Below are 20,235 nucleotides of genomic sequence, written 5' to 3' on the forward strand. Positions count from 1 at the left end.
CAGACCCAAATAAATCCATATTTTTAACACTTTTAGTACCATTTTACAGAATTTGTAGTCCCTCCAGAAAGACCACTAAATATTCCTGAGTGCATTTCTGTTCATTCAGTGACTGTCTGATAATTTTGTCCACAATGCGTTCGGGTGATATTCTTAGATTAGATTAGATTCCTTACAGTGTGGAAACAGGCCCTTCAGCCCAACAAGTCCACACTGACCCTTGGAAGAGTAACCCACCCAAGCCCATTCCCCAACCCTACATTTACCCATGACTAATGCACCGAACACTATGGGCAACTTAGCATGGTCAATTCACCTAACCTGCACATCTTTGGATTATGGGAGGAAACCAGAGCACCCGGAGGAAACCCACACAGACATGGGGAGAACGTGCAAACTCGAACCCGGGTCCCTGGTGTTGTGAGGCAACAGTGCTAACCACTGTGCCACCGTGCTACCGTGCTGCCCCCTTCCATTAGCTTCCATTCTTACTTTTAACCACATTTTATTTATTTGTGACACCGAACCTTTAAGAAAAGCTTGGATCAGTTTTGAAAGATTCTCTTTTTTAATGCCAAAATACAGAGCACTGAATATGTTTAACTTTGAGGACAAGAAAATTTGACCCTGCTTTCAAAGAATGCTTCTCACATTTGAAACATATACAACATAGAACATAGAACATAGAACAGGCTAGCACAGGAACAGGCCCTTTGACCTGTCATATCTGTGCTGACCATGATGCCATTCTAAATAATCCCATCTACCTGCCCCTGGTCAGTCTCCCTCTGTTCCCTGCCCGTTCATACCTCTGTCTAAATGCCTCTTCAACATTGCTTTTGTCTCTGCATCTACCACCTCCCCCAGCAGTGCATTCCCGCACCTCCCTCCCTCAGTAAAAAAATTGCCTTGCCCATCTCCTTTAAACTTTTTCCCGCTCACCTTAAATCTGTGGACCATAATATTTGATATTTATGCCCTGGGAGAAAGATTCTTCCATGTCTCTCATAATTTATACACCCTTCAGTCTCCAACGCTGTAGCAAAACAATCCAAGTTTATCCAATCTCTCCTTCTAGCCCATATTCTCCAATTCAGGCAACATCCTGGTAAACCTCTTTTGCACCCTCTCCAAAGCCTCCACAACCTTCCTGTTGTGCAGTGACCAAAACTACATGCACTAGTCCAAATGTGGCTTGACCATGTCTTATACATGAGGGGAGGAAACAATAACATTGTCTACTGTATCACAAAGGTGAGTGATCCAATCATTTCATTTAAAATGTTATGTATCATTTGATTAATTTGATTGCTCCTAATTTTACGTTTACTATATTATGGGTATATTGAATCACTATACTGTATAAATGCTACTATCCTTTTTAAGTGTAGAAACCTAGAAGATCTCCTTGGTTTAGTGTGGTAGAGGAAAGAGGGAAGCTTGATTTGGTTTAGTGTGATAAAGGAAAGTCACTTCCTGGTCCACCTGGTAAGGTCTTGTAGTTAACAAGATATAGATTATTGCATGTTAGCAATTTGTACAGATTATATTGACATTGTTACAGAGACTTTGGAGTTAGACATTATTCCTCTCAGATTCACAAGTTTTGCCCACAAGCCCATATCACCCCATCATGGTAGGTGATGCTTTGGGTACACTTGGGATTAATCCTTTCAGACCCATATATAACATTTCCAAACTCTTCTTGTATTGATTCCCATGAAAACACATAATCTATTAAAAATTAAAGCATTTCAAGAGTTTGTTCAAATTTTCTACTTATTAGTTTTATTGATTAGGAGAAAGTGTGGACTGCAGATGCTGGAGAGTCAGAGTCTAAAAGTGTGGCACTAGAAAAGCACAGCAGGTCAGGCAGCTTCCAAGGAGCAGGAGAATCGACATTTTGGGCTCGAAACGTTGACTCCCCTGCTCCTTGGATGCTGCCTGACCTGCTGTGCTTTTCCAACACCACATTTTTTGACAGCTTTTATTGATTGCCAACCATATGTACCATTAATTTCCAGGAGCCTGTGATGATAGTGGTAGATCAAAGGGCTACAAATACTTCTCCTGAACAACTGTTCTTGGTGTGGTTTGACAATACATACTAATCATTCTTTCCCATTTGAGAATTTCCATTCATCATGAACAGCACTGTCATTCACAACAGGATCATTAGGAGCTTGGAATTAAACTTGGGTTGAAAAGATATGGGGAAATGAGATTAACACTTTTGGTATGCAGTGAATAGGAAGAAATAGAAGAAAAAAGTCGAAACTTCTCTAGAGTGCTAGATACAGTCACAGTACACTGCTGATGACAGGTGGACTTGGGCTAGTGCGAATCAAGTGGATTTCTCAGTACTAGGTGATGCTGAACTTATGCTATAATTGCAGTTCCTTTTATTCAGGCAAATGAATATTCGATCATACTTCTGACTTGCGTAGTAGGTGGTGGAAAGGATTGGGAAATGAAGGGGTGAGCCACACATCACAGAATACCCAGTTCTATTAGCTATGACCTTGACATGTCTGCCCCAGCTGAGCTTTTGCTTAATAGAGACCTGAGACTGTTGATTCTGAGATAATGTAATTGATTGTTCAGTGTACGTGGTTAAGCTTTCCATTTGGAAATGGGCGTTGCCCGGCACTTGTACAGTACAAATGCAATTAGCTACTTATGAGCTCAAATTGGATACTGTCAAGGTCTTGCTGCTTGGCATTAGGGACTGCTTTAGTATCTCAGAAATTGCAAATTTTGCGAAATATTGTGCATTCATCAGCAAATAGCCTCACACCTGACTTTAGCATGAAAGAAGATCATTAATGCAGCAGTATAAAAGATTTGGGCCTCAGGGACTACTCTGAAATCCATGGAACAACATTCTGGGAATGAAATAATTAGCCTTTTAACATGTTTGCCTTCAGCCATGATAAAACTCTCCTCCTGATCCTGCTAGACATCACTCCTTCATGCCAGATAGTAAAATGCTGTTTGGATGTCAAGTAAAGTCAATTTTCCTCACTTCTAGAATTTAGCTCTTCTGTCCATACTGAGATCAAGATTGTATTAAGATCTCGAGTGAAGTGCATTGCCAGAATGGGTGACATTACTTTATCAATTTCAAGCAGCTAGCTTTTAGTTGATTGAAACAAAAATAATGTTAAAATTTGTGAAAGGTTTGTTAGTTCCAGAGAAATTGGTTCCAGAGTCAATGAAGTTCAATATTAATAAAAGGACAGTATCATCTTCACCACTTTTATGTGTTATAATGCAGGATTTGTAATGAGCAGGGTGGATGGAAGAAAAGCAATATATATCATAGGTTTGGATTTCCAAAAGACACTTGGTAAGATGCCACATAAAAGATTAGTTCACAAAGTAAGCATGTATGATATTGGGTACAAGTATACTAACCGGCACAGAGGCTAACGAACGGAAAACAGTCAGGACAAATGGGCAAATAAAAACAAAATGCTATGGATGCTGGAAGTCTGAAACAGAACACATGGAAGAAACTCAGCAGCTCTGGCAGCATCTATAGAGAGGGAACACCATTAATATTTTGAGTCCAAATGACTCTTCTTCAAAACTATAAATAGTTAATTTACAGGAGGGCAAACTATACCTAGTGGAGTACCAAAAGGATTCATGTTGGGGCCTCATCTATTTACAACTTATATGAACAAAGAACAAAGAACAAAGAAAATTTATAGCCCAGGAACAGGCCCTTCGGCCCTCCAAACCTGAGCCGATCCAAATGTACTGTCTAAACCTGTCTGTCAATTCCTAAGCATCTGTATCCCTCTGCTCCCCACCTACTCATGCATCTGTTCAGACACATCTTAAATGAATCTACCGTGCCTACCTCTACCACCTCTGCTGGCAACGCGTTCCAAACGCCCACCACCCTCTGTGTGAAGTACTTTCCACTTGCCCTTAAACTTTCCACCTCTCACCTTGAAAGCATGACCTATTTGGATATTTGGATATAGGGACCAAGAGTCAAACTTACTGCAAATATAAACATAGATATGAAAGCAAGCTGCAGAGTGATAGAGATAGAATAAGTGTGTGGCAAAAGTTTTGCAGATGTGGAATATAAAAGGTGAAAATGACTTAAATGGAGAAACAACACTATGCTGCAGTATTGAGGGACCTGGCTGTACTTGTTTATTTTTATCTGGATAATTTAATATCACTTGGTTATGTTAAAGTTTTCAAGTTTGTGGAGGCTGGAATTTACATCAATAACATTTTTTTTAAATTTCAAATTATGTGGACACATCTGGAATGGCTCCTTTAAAAGAAGTAACTGAAAGTTCATTCTGGGCATTGGAGACTTTTAACAGTCCTTCCTGGAAATCTCGTCACTGGTGATAACAGCCTGCTTTGCTGTAGCTCATGCTGGGGCTGTTTCCGAATAGTGACTAGCTTTGTTCTTTGTTCTTTGTTCATATAAGTTGTAAATAGATGAGGCCCCAACATGAATCCTTTTGGTACTCCACTAGGTATAGTTTTGTCTAGCCAAGTTGGAGGGAAGAGCAATGAACAAACTGGCCAGCTGATCCCAATTCTGAAAAGAATAATCATCTTTACCAAATAAAGGCAAAATACTGTGGATGCTGGAAATCTGCAAGAAACACAGAGAATGTTGGAGAAACTCAACAGGTCTGGCAACATCTGTGGAGTCAGAAACAACATTAATGTTTTGAGTCTGGTGTGACTTCTTCAGAACTATATAAAGGTGCTTGGATGGTATGGTGGCTCAGTGATTAGCACTGATGCCTCACAGTAGGAGAAAGTGAGGACTGCAGATGCTGGAGATCAGAGCTGAAAATGTGTTGCTGGAAAAGCGCTGCAGGTCAGGCAGCATCCAAGGACCAGGAGAATCGACGTTTCGGGCATGAGCCCTTCTTCAGGAATCCTGTGATGCCTCACAGTACCAGGGACCCAGGTTTGATTCCAGCCTCGGGCAACTGTGTGGAGTTTGCACATCCTCCCAGTGTCTGCGTGGGTTTCCTCCGGGTGCTCCGGATTCCTCCCACAGTCCAAAAATGTGGACATTGGTTAGGCCTCTGTTGGAATATTATGTGCAATTCCAGTCTCCTTCCTATCAGAAAGATGTTGTGAAACTTGAAAGGGTTCAGAAAAGATTTCCAAGGATGTTCCCAGGGTTGGAGGATTTGAGCTATAGGGAGAGGTTGAAAAGGCTAGGGCTGTTATCCCTGGAGCGTCAGAGGCTGAGGGGTGACCTTATAGAGGCTTATAAAATCATGAGGAGCATGGATAGGATAATTAGACAAAGTTTTTTTTTCCCTGGGGAAGGGGAGTCCAGAACAAGAGGGCATAAGTTTAGGGTGAGAGGGAAAGATATAAAAGAGACCTAAGAGGCAACTTTTTCACACAGAGGGTGGTACATGTATGTAATGAACTGCCAGAGGAAGTGGAGGAGGCTGATAGAGTTGCAACATTTAAGAAGCATCTGGATGGGTATGTGAATAGGAAGGGTTTGGAGGGATATGGGCTGGGTGCTGGCAAGTGGGACTAGATTGGGTTGGGAGATCTGGTCGGCATGGAAGGGTTGGACCGAAGGGTTTGTTTCCATGATGTATGACTCTATGACTCTATGTGCAGGTCAGGTGGGTTGGCCATGCCAAATTGCCCATAGTGTTAGGTGCATTAGTCAGGGGTAAATATAGGGTAGGGGAATAGGTCTGATTGGGTTATTCTTCAGAGGATTGGTGTGGACATGTTGGCCCAAAGGACCTGTTTCCATAGTGTAGGGAATCTAATCTAAATACATTCTTTTCATACTTTTGACAAAATTTGAGGAGGAGTAAAAGGGCAGACAATGTAGAGACCATCTCTACACATGACAAAGGCAAAAGACAAAGGGTTTGTTAATAGTGGAGAAAAAAAAGCTGTAAATTAAAGTATGAAAGGGAGAATTTGGACCTTGCTACTGAGTGCAAAGTAAACAGTGCACAAACACAACACAGCTGACAGAGGAGGCATGGGGAAAGAGAATTGAAGGAAAATGGAGAACAGAAATAATGCAGTCAGTTTTTGAAATTATTGAATTCAATATTGAGATCTCAAAGCTGTAAAAATCCTAAGCCGAAAATGAGGTGTTATTCCTTAAACTTGCATTGTACTTTGGTGGAACATGACATCAGGCTTAAGACAGAAATGGGTGGCATCAGAAGAACAAAATGATTTATTAACCATGCAAGCAACTGGGAGGTTGTGATCATTCCTATGGACAGAATGGGGGGATTCCTGAAAATTGCTCACCCTATTTGAGTTTGATCTTGCAAATGAAAAGGAGACTGCAATGTGACTAGCAAATACAGTAGACTGAACTGTAAGAAGTAAAAAAAATACAGTGCTTCATCCGCAAGGAGTGCTTAGGACATTGGACAGTCAGGGCAAGGAAGTAAATAGGAAAATGTTAAACCTTCTACAATCACATGGGAAGGTGTCATGGGGAGTGAGGGAGTGATGGAAGAGTGGACCATGATGTCATGGAGAGAACAGCCTCTGTAGAACAGTCTCTGGCAGTGGAAGGGAGGAGAGGATGTCTTTGGTGTTGGAAACTGTTGGAGGTAGAAGAAAAGGTAGAAGATTATACTTTGAATGTGGAGACTATTGAAGTGGAAAATAAGAACAAGGAGAACTATATAATTGTTCTGGGAAAGACGAGTGGGAATGAGGTCCAAAGTGCGGGAGATAGGTAGGACACAGCTCAAGGCTCTGTCAGACTCAATAGGGAGAGTCCTCGTCTGAGGAAGAAGACAATCATGTTGGAGGCAGACCAGGGAAAGCTGTTGTCAACAGAAATGATGTGATGGGGATGGAGAAACTGGATAATTGGAATGGATTTCTCGCAGGAAGAAGGTTGTGGAGAGATGTAGATGATTGTGGGAGTTGGTGGCATTGGATTAGATATTGGTGGACAGCCTACCCTCAGAAATGGGAACAGGGAAGTTAAGGAAAGTAAGGGAAGAATCAGGGATGAAGCAGGTGAGGGTGGCAGAAGGACAGAAATTTAAAGCAAAATTAGTGAACTTTTCCAATTCTAAATGAAAGCTGGAGACAGCACCCAAGACATCATTACAGTATTAGAGAAGGGTTGTAGGTGATGGCGTTCTACATCAGTTCCATGTTACATCGGTTTGTTGTTTTCAAATAGTGATTAAAAGAAAGTCAAAGAATTGTATTTCCTGAGCAAGCTGTGTCATGCAAGACTTCAGAGACAGCAAAACATAATCAGTGATTCCACCACATTTCAGAACATCAGAACAAAATATTCAGAACATCCAGAGCTTTATCCTTTTGCTTTTAATGATAACGCAGAAGGAAATGTGTCTTTTATTCACAAAGCCAATCTCTGTAGAGAAATCTTGTTTTCTCCCTTCTGTTCCTGAAGCATATGTGTATGTTTGCATGGGTGTTTGAAGAGAAGCATTCATACATCAGCATTACTGCCTGTGTAGGTTAACCAACTATTGCACCTTTATTGAATAAGTTGTTTTGTTTTTAAAGTAAACCTACCTTTGTTTTTATTAAGAAATTGCTGGATCTTTGTAAACAACCTAATGTAGATAAGGTATTTAATTGATCATCTTAATAACCGGAAAAAATATTTTGAATTTATGTTGTGACCTGTGGAGTAGTGGTACTAGAGTGAGAGTGCACTCCTCCAGCCTTACTTATAACATAAAAGTGAGGGTTTACAGAAAGATATGCAATTGGGCACTCTTCAATTGGAAAAACCTCAGTAGAAGTAGACCAGGTTTTGGAATCATGGAATTGTTCTGCCACAAAGAGTGTTGTTCAGATCACTTCTGCATTGGCTTTTTGGATGAGTTTTATGACTTGGTGCCATTATCCTGCTTTTTCACAATTTCCTGAATATTGCTTATTTTTAAATTAACATTTAATGCACCTTTCAATGCCTCAGTTGAACCTTCCTTCACCAGACTTTAAGGCAGTAAGTTCTAGACCTGACCTATTCACCATGAATAAATGTTATTCCTCACATCACATTTGCTTCTTTTGTAAATTACTTAATATCAGTGCCCTCTCGTTCTTTTAAGAGAGGGAATAATTTCTCCCCATCCACTCTGCCCAGACCCTCGTGATTTTGCAAATTTATATCAATTCTCTACTTAGCCTTCTTGTTTCCAAGAATAATTGAGTCTCAGCTTCTCCAATCTATCCTCATAACTGAGGTTACGCATCTCTGGTATCGTCCTTATAGGGTGGCACGATAGCTCAGTGGTTAGCACTGCTGCCTCACAGCGCCAGGGATCCGGGTCTGTGTGGAGTTTGCACATTCTCCCTGTGTCTGCGTGGGTTTCCTCTAGGTGCTCTGATTTCCTCCCACAGTCAAAAGATGTGCAGGTCAAGTGAATTGGCCATGCTAAATTGCCCGTACAGTTTGGTGCATTAGTTGGGGGGAATGGGTCTGGTTGGGTTACTCTTCGGAGGGTTGGTGTGGACTAGTTGGGCTGAAGGGCCTGTTTCCACACTGTAGGGAATCTAATCTAATCTAAACTTCCTTATGTTCTCTAATGCTTCCATTTCCCAAATTTTACATGATACTTCAGCTGATGTCTAACTGGTGTTGAATCTGTGTGGGTAGAATTGAGGAACCACCAAGGTAAAAAAAACATAGGTGGGGTTATGTACCAGCCTCCAACTAGTAGTCAGGAGCTGGGGCGCAAGATTCAACAGGGGATTTTAATATGCAGGTGGACAATGAAAGTCATGTTGGTAGTAGATTGCAAGAAAAAGAATTTGTGGATGTCTACAAGATGGCCTTGTGGAGCAGCTCGTAGTGGACCCCACTGGGGAACAGGCAATACTGGATTTAGTATTGCACAATGAGGCAAACTTGATAAGGGAGCTTAAGGTGAAGGAGGCAGTGATCGTAATATGATTGAATTTACTCTACAATTTGTGAGGATGAGGATTGAATAAGAGGTAATAGCATTACAGCTGAATAAAGGCAATTATAGAGGCATGAGGGAGGAGCGAGGTAGAATTGACTGGGAGAGAAGCCTATGCAGGAAAGACAGTGGAACAGCAATGGCAGGAGTTTCTGGGAGTAATTCAGGAGACACAGCAGAGATTCATCCCGAGGCAAAAGAACCATGGTACAGGGAGGATGATACAACCATGGCTGACTGGGGAAGTCAGAGATAGCATCAAAGCAAAACAGAAAGCATATAATGTGGTGAAGGGCAGTGGGAAACCACAGGATTGGGATGTTTACAAAAACCAACAGAGGGCAACAAAAAAAGAAGTAAGGAGGGAGGAGATTAAATATGAGGGTAAGATAGCCATTAAGATTAGATTACTTTACAGTGTGGAAACAGGCCCTTCGGCCCAACAAGTCCACACCGCCCCGCTGAAGCGTAACCCACCCATACCCCTACATCTACATCTACCCCTTACCTAACACTACGGGCAATTTAGCATAGCCAATTCACCTAACCTGCACATCTTTTGGACTGTGGGAGGAAACCGGAGCACCCGGAGGAAACCCACACAGACACTGGGAGAACGTGCAAACTCCACACAGACAGTCGCCTGAGGGGGGAATTGAACCCGGGTCTCTGGCGCTGTGAGGCAGCAGTGCTAACCACTGTGCCACCGTGCACCGTGCACAATATAAAAGATGACCGTAAAAGTTTCTTTATAAAAGGCAAAAGAGAGGTAAAGGTGCACATTGGGCCACTGGAAAATGGCACCAGAAAGATAGTAGTGGAGAACAAGGAAATGGCTGAGGAAATAAATAGCTGCTTCGCGTCAGTCTTCACAGTTCAAGACACAAGTAATATCCCAGAAATTCAATAGAGTGTGAGAGGCCAGAACTGAGTATGGTGGCCATCACTAAGGAGAAAGTGCTAGAAAAGCTGAATGGTCAGAAGATGGATAAATTACCTGGACCAATTGGACTAGATCCCAGAGTTCTAAGGGAGATAGCTGAAGTGATCTTTCAGGAATTGCTAGAAACAGGGAGGGTCCCAGAGGACTGGAAAATCACTAACGTGACACCCCTGTTGAAAAAGGGAGTAAGGTAAAAGGCAGAAAATTACAGCCTAACCTCGGTCGTGGGTAAGATTCTGGAATCCATTGTGAAGGATGAGATTTCTGATTACTTGGAAGTGTATGGTAAAATAGGGCAAAGTCAGCATGGTATCATGAAGGGGAGGTCATGCTTGCCAAATCTGCTAGAATTCTTTGAGGAATCAATGAGCAAGTTAGACCAAGGAGAGCCAATAGACGCTATCTACCTGGACTCCAAGGAGGCCTTTGACAAGGTACCACGCAGGAGGCTACTGAGTAAGATAAGGGCCTATCATGTCAGAGGCAAGGTACTAGCAAGGATAGAAGCTTGAATGTCTGGCAGAAATCAGAGACTGGGGATGAAATGGTCTTTCTCACCAAGGCAGCCAATGACAAGTGGTGTTCCTCAAGGCTCAGTGTTTGGACCACAACTTTTCACATTATGCATTAACGATCTAGATGAAGGAACTGACGGCATTCTGATTAAGTTTGCACATTGTACAAAGATTGGTAGAGAGACAGGTAGCATTGAGGAGGCAGGGATGCTGCTGAAGGATTTGGACAGGTTAGGAGAGTGGGCAAAGAAGTGGCAGATAGAGTACAATGTGGGAAAGTGTGAGGTCATGCACTTTGGTAGGAAGAACAGAGGCATGGACTATTTTCTAAATGGGAAGAAAATTCAGAAGTCTGAAGTGCAAAGACACTTGGGAGTTCTAGTGCAGGATTCTCTCAAAGTAAACTTACAGGTTGAGTCAGTAGTTATGAAGGTAAATGCAATGATGGCATTTATTTTGGGAGGACTTGAATACAAATGCAGGGAAGTACTTCTGAGGATCTATAAGGCTCTGGTCAGACACATTTGGAGTATTGTACGCAGTTTTGGGCCCCATATCTCAGGAAGAATGTTTAGAGGAGGCACACGAGAATGATCTCGGGAATGAAAAGCTGAACATATGAGGAACATTTGAGGACTCTGGGTTTATACTTGATGGAGTTTAGAAGGATGAGGGGTGATCTAATTGGAACATACAGAATACTGAATGGCCTGGGCAGAGTAGAGGTCGGGAAGATGTTTCCATTGGTAGGTGGGACTAGGACCCGAGGGCATAGCCTTCGAGTAAAGGGAAGACCTTTTAGATTGGAGATAAGGAGATGCCTTTCAGCCAGAGAGTGGCGAATCTCTGGAATTCATTGCCACAGAAGACTATGGAGGCCAGGTCATTGAGTATACTTAAGACTGAGATAGATAGTTTCTTGATATCAAGGGGATCAAGGTTTACAGAAGAAAGCGGGAGAATGGGATTGAGAAGCTTATCAGTCATGATTAAATGGTGGATAAGACGTGATGGGCTGAATTGCCTAATATCAGCTCCTCTGTCTTATGGTCTTATAGTCTTTATGATGTTTTCTAAAATTTCAGCATCACCTCCTACCTTCTGTACTCTATGGCCCTATTAATAAAATTCCTGATATGTATGCTTTATTAACTACTCTATTTCAGTTGCAGTGAGGGTGGAGAGAACGAGGACTAGGGGCAGTCGGGAAGGTAAACATACTGTTTAAAAAGCTGATATGTTTAGGCAGCAGCTGAACCCGAGACACTACACTAGTATCTCCCATCCGCCCTCTTCCTCTAACCAAAAAAAAGACTCTGAGGTGTGTTGATAGAGTAAGGATTTTATGTTACCGTGTGATTGATAAAAAAAAACTTCTCTTTACATTTTCATAACTTTAGTCTCAACTTAGATAAAGCTTAAGATTAAAAATGGCAGGAGATCTCAGATCTGTGTTATGTTCCTTTGCTCAATGTGGGAGCTCAGGGACACAACTGATGTCCCTGACTCCTTCACAGGCAAGAGGTGTGTCCAGTTGAAGCTCATGTTAGACTGCATGATGGCTCTGTAGCTGCAGATGGACTCACTTTGGATTATATGCGATGCTGAGAGGGTGGTGGATAGCATCTTTAGTGAATTGGTCACACCGCAGATTAGGATTGCTGAGGGAGAAGGGGAATGGGTGACCAAAAGGCAGAGAAAGAACAGGAAGGCAGTACAGGTGTCCCCTGCAATCATCTCCCTCCAAAACAGGTATACCGTCTTGGATAATATTGGGGGAGATGGCACACCAGGGGAAGGCAGCAGTAGCCACGTTCATGGCACTGTGGCTGGCTCTACTGTACAGAAGGGTGGGAAAAGGAGTAGAAGGACTATAGACATAGGGGATTCAAGTGTAAGGGGAAATAGATAGGTTTTTCTGTGGTTGAAAACAAGACTCCCAAATGGTATGTTGCCTCCCAGGTGCACGGGTCAGGGATGTCTCAGTTCGATTGCAGGAAATTCTCAAGAGTGAGGGTGAACAGCCAGTTGTCATGGTGCAGAAAGGCACCAATGATATAGGTAAAAAATAGGATGAGATGCTACCCGAAGAACTAAGGGAGTTAGGAACCAAGTTAAAAAGGAGGATCTCAGAGGTAGTAATCTCAGGATTGCTACCAGTGCCACATGCTAGTCAGAGTAGGAATGATAAAATATTCAGGATGAATGCATGGCTTTAAAATGGTGCAGGATGGAGCGGGTCAGATTTTGGGACATTGGGACCGATTCTGGGGGAGGTGGGACTATTACAAATTGGATGGTCTACACCTGGGCCAGACTGGAACCAATGTCCTTGGGGGTGCTTACGCTAATGCTGTTGGGTACGGTTTAAACTAATTTGGCAGGGGGATGGGAACCAAATGAGAAGGTTAGTGGACAGGAAGAAGGTAGTAACTAAAGCCTGTAAGGAACTAGATAATGAAGTCTGCAAGACCAAGGGGAAGAGTAGGCAGGAAGTGGACGATGAACGCAAAGGGACTAATGGTCTGAGGTGCATTTGTTTTAATGCAAGAAGTGTAGTAGATAAGGCAGATGAACTTAGGGGTTGGATTATTATCTGGGAGTATGATGTTATTGCTATTACTGAGACTTAGTTGAGGGAAGGGCATGATTGGCAACTTAATATGCCAGGGTATCGATGTTTCAGGCAGGATAGAGAGGGAGGTAAAAGGGGTGGAGGAGTTGCATTACTGGTCAACTCCTCCAGGATTTAGTTGCTGAAGGAGGGCACTATGGAGGACTCGAGCAGTGAGGCAATATGGGCAGAGCTTGAAATAGGATGGGTACGGTAACAATGTTAGGTTTGTACTATAGGCCTCCCAACAGCGTACGTGAGATAGAGGTACAAATATGTAGAGAGATCATAGAAAGATGTGGGAGCAACAGGGTGGTGGTGATAGGAAATTTAAATTTTCCCAACATTGACTGGGATTCACTTAGTGTGAGATGTCTGGATGGAGCAGAATTTGTAAGGAGCATTCAGGAGGGTTTTTTTTTAGAGTAGTATGTTAGTAGTCCAACTTGGGAAGGAGCCATACTGGTCCTGATGTTTGGAAATGAGCCAGGCCAGGTGGTTGAAGTTTCAGTGGGGGATTACTTTAGGAATAGTGATCACAATTTCATAAGTTTTAGAATACTCATAGACAAAGGCGAGAGTAGTCCTAAAGGAAGAGTGCTAAACTGGGGGAAGGCCAATTATACCGAAATTCGGCAGGAGCTGAGGAATGTAGATTGGGAGCAGCTGTTTGAAAGGAAATCCACATTCAATATGTGGGTGGCTTTTTAAGAGAAATTCAGGAGAGATATGTTCCCGTGAAAATGAGGGATAGAAATGGCAAGATTAGGGAACTGTGGATGACAGGGGAAATTGTGAGACTAGCTAAGAGGAAAAAGAATGCATACATAAGATCTGGGTGACTGAAAATAGATGAATCTGTGGAAGAATATCAGAAATGTATCCTTAGCGAGCGGGGATAAGGAATACCCCAAAGTCTGTTATTCATATATAATGAGCAAAAGGGTAACTAGGGAAAGGGTTGGCCCACTCAAGGACAAAGGAGGAAAGATATGCATGAAGTCAGAGAAAATGGGTGACATTCTTAATGAGTACTTTCCATCGGTATTCACCGAGGAGAGTGACATGGCAGATGTTGAGGTTCGTGATAGATCTTTGATTACTCTATGTCAAGTTGGCATAATGAGCGATGAAGTGTTGTGTATTCTAAAAAAGCATTAAGGTGGACAAGTCCCCTGGTCCGGATGGGATCTATCCCAGGTGACTGAGGGGAGCGAGGGAGGAATAGCTGGGGCTTTAACAGATATCTTTGCAACATCCTTGAAAACGGGGGCGGTCCCAGAGGACTGGAGAATTGTTAATGTTGTCCCCTTGTTTAAGAAGGGTAGCAGGGATAATCCAGGTAATTATAGACCTGTGAGCCTGACGTCAGTGGTAGGGAAGCTACTGGAGAAGATACTAAGGGATAGGATAGATACTCATTTGGAAGAAAATATGCTTATCAGTGATAGGCAGCATGGTCTTGTGCAGGAAGGTCATGTCTTATGAACCTAATAGAATTCTTTGAAGAGATGACAAAGTTGATTAATGAGGTAAGGGATGTAGATGTCATATACATGGACTTTAGTAAGGCATTTGATAAGCTTCCCCATGGTAGGCTGATGAAGAAGGTGAAATCGCATGGGGTACAGGGTGTTCTAGCGAGATGGATAGAGAACTGGTTGGGCATCAGGACACAGAGAGTAGTAGTGAAAGGGAACTTCTCAAAATGGAGACTTGTGACCAGTGGTGTCCCACAGGGATCTGTGCTGGGACCACTGTTGTTTGTGATATACATAAATGATTTGGAGGAAGGTGTAAGTTATCTCATTAGCAAGTTTTCAGATGACACAAAGACTGGTGGAGTAGCAGATAGTGAAGGGGACTGTCAGAGAATACAGCAGAATATAGATAGATTGGAGAGTTGGGCAGAGAAATGCCAGATGGAGTTCAATTCAGATAAATGCGAGGTGATGCATTTTGAAAGATGCAATCCCAGACAAACTATACAGTAAATGGAAAAGTCCTGGGGACAATTGATGTGCAGAAAAATCTGGGTGTTCAGGACCACTATTCCCTGAAGATGGCAATGCAGGTCAGTAGAGTGATCAAGAAGGCGTACGGCATTCTTTCCTTCATCAGATGGGGTATTGAGTACAAGAGTTGACAGGTCATGTTACAGACTTTAGTTCAGCCACACTTGGAATACTGCATACAGTTCTGGTCGCCACATTACCAAAAGAATGTGGATGTTTTGGAGAGGGTGCAGAGGAGGTTCACCAGGTTGTTGCCTGGTATGGAGGATGCCAGGTTGAATAGATTAGGATTATTTTCATTGGAAAGAAGGAGGTTGAGGAGGGACCTGATTGAGGCCTACAAAATCACTTTTTCCCAGAGTGGAGGACTCAATTACTAGGAGTCAAGAGTTCAATGTGAGAGGGGAAATGTTTAGGGGAGATATAGGTGAAAAGTTCTTCACTCAGAGAGTTGTGGGTGCCTGGAATACGCTGCCAGTGGAGGTGGTGGGGTGGGAATGATAGCATCATTTAAGATATATGCATGGGCAGGGAGAAAAGGGATAGAGATCCTTAGAAAATAGGTGGCAGATTTCGATAGAGGATCTGGATCAGCACAGGCTTGGAGGGCCGAAGGGCCTGTTCCTGTGCTGTAATAATCTTTGTTCTTTGTACTCGCTCTACTTATTCTGACACCATTAGTGACATATGCAGAAGTACACCCAGATCTTTTTTGCTCTTTACTCACTCTTTTGGGTAGCGCTTTTTATTTTATACTTTATTTTGTATACACCTCTCCATGCTTTTCCTCTGAAAATGTATCACCTCACACTTTACCTGGCACTATCTGCCAAGTCCACTTGTCAAAGTCCTTTTGTAGTTTTACATTGCCACTGTCCTCAAATTTTACAATGCTTCCAAATTTTGTGTCATTTGCAAACTTGGAAGTTGCTCTCTACATACCATGGTCTAGATCCTTCGCAGTTAAGAAAGTATACATATCGGAACTATTTATATCTTTAGTGTATATCAGGAAAGCAATGTTCCTGAAACCAATGCTTGGAGAATTCCACTAAAAAAATTCCTCTTGCTTGAAAAATATCCATTATTTATTATTCATTTTGTTTCCTATCCCTCAGCCAATATTATAACAAAATTGCTAAGTGCATCGGCCATAACTTTTCTCCTTCACCTTTTGTGTGATACTGTACTGAATACCTTTGGAAAGTCCATGTACGGCACTTCAACAGTATTACGCTCATCAACATTTGCCAAGAGGTGAGAGGGAGGAGCGAAGGACTTCTGGGAAGTCATATATTTGTGTGGTTTCATTACCTGAAACACTACTCGGTTACTGTCTCCCACCCATCCTCCTCCTCTAACCAAAAAATAGGTTCTGTGTGCCAGATTGGTAAGGTAACGAGTTTATTTTTTATTCCTTATTTTTCAACAGTCTCTTTGGGAATTTAGAATAGTGAGAATGGAGGTTAAGGCAGTTGAATGTTCCTCCTACAGAATGTGGGAGGTAAGGGTCACCTCTAGTGTACGTGCTGACTACATCTGCGGGAAGTGCACCCAACTCCAGCTCCTCGAGAACTGGAGCTGGAGCTGGATGAGCTTCAGATCATTCGGGAGGCAGTGGGGGTTATTGAGAGCAGTTACAGGGAGGTAGTCACTCCTCAGGTACAAGAAAAAGGCAGATGGGTTACAGTCAGGGGATGGAAAGGGAACCGACAGGCAGTGCAGGGATCCCCTGTGGCCATTCCCCTCAACAATAGGTCTACTGTTTTGGATACTGTTGGGGGAAAGCAGTGGGGCACAGGGCTCTGGCACAGAGTCTGTCCCTGCTGCCCTGAAAGGAAGGGGGAAGAGGAGCAGAGCAGTAGTCGTTGGGGACTCCACAGTTAGGGGGACAGATAGGAGGTTCTGTGGGGATGAGAGAGACTCATGGTTGGTGTGTTGCCTCCCAGGTGCCAGGGTTGGTGATGTCTCTGATTGTGTTTTTGGGATCCTTAAGGGAGAGGGGGAGCAGCCCCAAGTCATGGCTCACATAGTACCAATGACATAGGTAGGAAGAGAGATGGGGATTTAAGGCAGAAATTCAGGGAGCTAGGATGGAAGCTTAGAGCTAGGATGAACAGAGTTGTTGCCTACGATTTGTTGCCCGTGGCATGTGCTCGTGAGGTGAAGAATAGGGAGAGAGAGGAGTTGAACACATGGCTACAGGGATGGTGCAGGAGGGAGGTTTTTGGATTCTTGGATAATTGAAACCCTTTCTGGGGTAGGTGGGGCCTCTACAAGCAGGATGGTCTTCAACTGAACCGGAGAGGTACCAATATCCTGGGGGGGATATTCGCTAAGGCTATTGGGGTGGGTTTCAACTAATCCAGCAGGGGGTTGGGAACCAAAATTGTAGTTCAAGTATAGAAAAGGTTGAGAGTAGGGAGGTCCAAAATCAAGTTTCAGGGATGCGAGATGGCACTGGCAAGCAAGAAGTTGGTTTAAAGAGTGTCTACTTCAACGCCAGGAGCATCCGGAATAAGTTGGGTGAACTTGCAGCATGGGTTGGTACCTGAGACTTCGATGTTGTGGTCATTTCAGAGACATGGATAGAGCAGGGACAGGAATGGTTGTTGCAGGTTACAGGATTTAGATGTTTCAGTAAGAACAGAGAAGATGGTAAAAGAGGGGGAGGTGTGGCATTGTTGGTCAAGGACAGTATTACAGTTGCAGAAAGGATGTTTGGGGACTTGTCAACTGAGGTAGTATGGGCTGAAGTTAGAAAGAGGAAAGGGAAGTCACCTGTTGGGCGTTTTCTATAGACCTCCAAATAGTTCCAGAGATGTAGAGGAAAGGATAGCAAAGATGATTCGCGATAGGAGTGAGAGGGACAAGGTAGTTGTCATGGGCACTTCAACTTTCCAAATATTGACTCGGAACACCATAGTACGAGTACTATAGATGGGTCAGTTTTTGTCCAGTGTGTGCAGGAGGGCTTCCTGACACAGTATGTAGACAGGACAACAAGGGGAGAAGCCACATTAGATTTGGTACTGGGTAATGAGCCTGGCCAGGTGTTAGACTTGGAAGTAGGTGAGCACCTTGGTGATAGCGATCACAATTCTGTTATGTTTACTTTAGTGATAGAAAGGGATAGGTGTATACCACTGGGCAAGAGTTACAACTGGGGGAAAGGCAATTACGATACGATTAGGCAAGATTTGGGAAGCATAGGATGGGGAAGGAAACTGCAGGGGATGGGCACATTAGAAATGTGGAGCTTATTCAAGGAAAAGCTCCTGAGTATCATAGATAAGTATGTACCTGTCAGGCAGGGAGGAAGCTGTAGGGCACGGGAGCTGTGGGTTACGAAGGAAATGGAATCTCTGGTCAAGAGGAAGAAGAAAGCTTATGTTAGGATGAGATGTGAAAGCTGAGTTAGGGCGCTTGAGGGTTACAAGATAGCCAGGAAAGAGCTCAGAAGAACCAGGAGGAGACATGGGAAGTTGTTAGTGGATAGGATCAGGGTAAACCCTAAGGCTTTCTATCAGTATTTAAGGAATAAAAGAATGAGGAGAGTAAGATTAGGGCCAATCAAGGATAATAGTGGAAAGTTGTGTGTGGAGTCAGAGGAGATAGGGGAAGCACGAAATGAATATTTTTCGACAGTATTCACTCTAGAAAATGACAACATTGTCGAGGAGATTACTGAGATACAGGCTACTAAACTAGGTGTGATTGAGGTTCACAAGGAAGAGATATTAGAAATCCTGCAGAGTGTGAAAATAGATAAGTCCCCTGGGCTGGATGGGATTTATCCTAGGATCCTCTGGGAAGCCAGGGAGGAGATTGCTGAGCCTTTGGCATTGAGCTTTCAATCATCATTGTCTACAGGAATTTTGCCAGAAGACTGGAGGATAGCAAATGTGGTTCCCCTGTTCAAGAAGGGGAGTAGAGACAATCCTGATAATTATAGATCATGAGCCTTACTTCAGTTGTTGGTAAAGTGTTGGAAAAGGTTAAAAGATATAGGATTTATAATCATCTAGAAAAGAATAATTTGATGAGGGATAGTCAGCACGGTTTTGTGAAGGGTAGGTTATGCCTCACAAACCTTATTGAGTTCTTTGAGAAGGTGACCAAACAGGTAGATGAGAGTAAACCGGTTGATGTGGTGTATATGGATTTCAGCAAGGCATTTGATAAGGTTCCCCACAGTAGGCTATTGTACAAAATGCGGAGGAATGGGATGTGGGAGATATAGCAGCTTAGATCAGTAATTGGCTTGCTGAAAGAAAACAGAGGGTGGTGATTGATGGGAAATGTTCATCCTGGAGTCCAGTTACCAGTGGTGTACTGCAAGGGTCAGTGTTGTGTCCACTGCTGTTCGTCATTTTTATAAACAACCTGGATGAGGGCGGAGAAGGGTGGGTCAGTAAATTTGCAGACGACACTAAGGTCGGTGGAGTTGTGGATAGTGATGAAGGATGTTGTAGGTTACAAAGAGACATAGGTAAGCTGCAGAGCTGGGTTAAGAGGTGGCAAATGGAGTTTAATGCGGACAAGTGTGAGGTGATTCACTTTGGTCGGAGTAACCGGAATGCAAAGTACTGGGCTAATGGTAAGATTCTTGGTAGTGTAGATGAGCAGAGGGATCTCGGTGTCCAGGTACACAGATCCTTGAAAGTTACCGCCCAAGTTGATAGGGTTGTTAAGAAGGCTTACAGTGTTTTAACTTTTATTAATAGAGGGATCGAGTTCCGGAACCATGAGGTTATGCTACAGCTGTACAAAACTCTAGTGCGGGCACACTTGGAGCATTGTGTACAGTCTGGTCACCGCATTATAAGAAGGATGTGGAAGCTTTGGAAAAGGTGCAGAGGAGATTTACTAGGATGTTACCTGGTATGGAGGGAAGGTCTTACGAGGAATGGCTGAGGGACTTGAGGCTATTTTTGTTAGCGAGAAGCAGGTTGAGAGGTGACTTAATGGAGACATATAAGATAATCAGAGGATTAGATAGGGTGAGCCTTTTACCAAGTATGGTGACGGCAAGCACGAGGGGGCATAGCTTTAAATTCAGGGGTGGTAGATATAGGACAGATGTCAGAGGTAGTTTCTTTACTCAGAGAGTAGTAAGGGTATGGAATGCTTTGCCTGCAACGGTAGTAGATTCACCAACTTTAAGTACATTTAAGTCGTCATTAGACAA

This window comes from Chiloscyllium punctatum, chromosome 25 (genome assembly GCF_047496795.1).
Source record: "Chiloscyllium punctatum isolate Juve2018m chromosome 25, sChiPun1.3, whole genome shotgun sequence".
Lineage (NCBI taxonomy): Eukaryota > Metazoa > Chordata > Chondrichthyes > Orectolobiformes > Hemiscylliidae > Chiloscyllium > Chiloscyllium punctatum.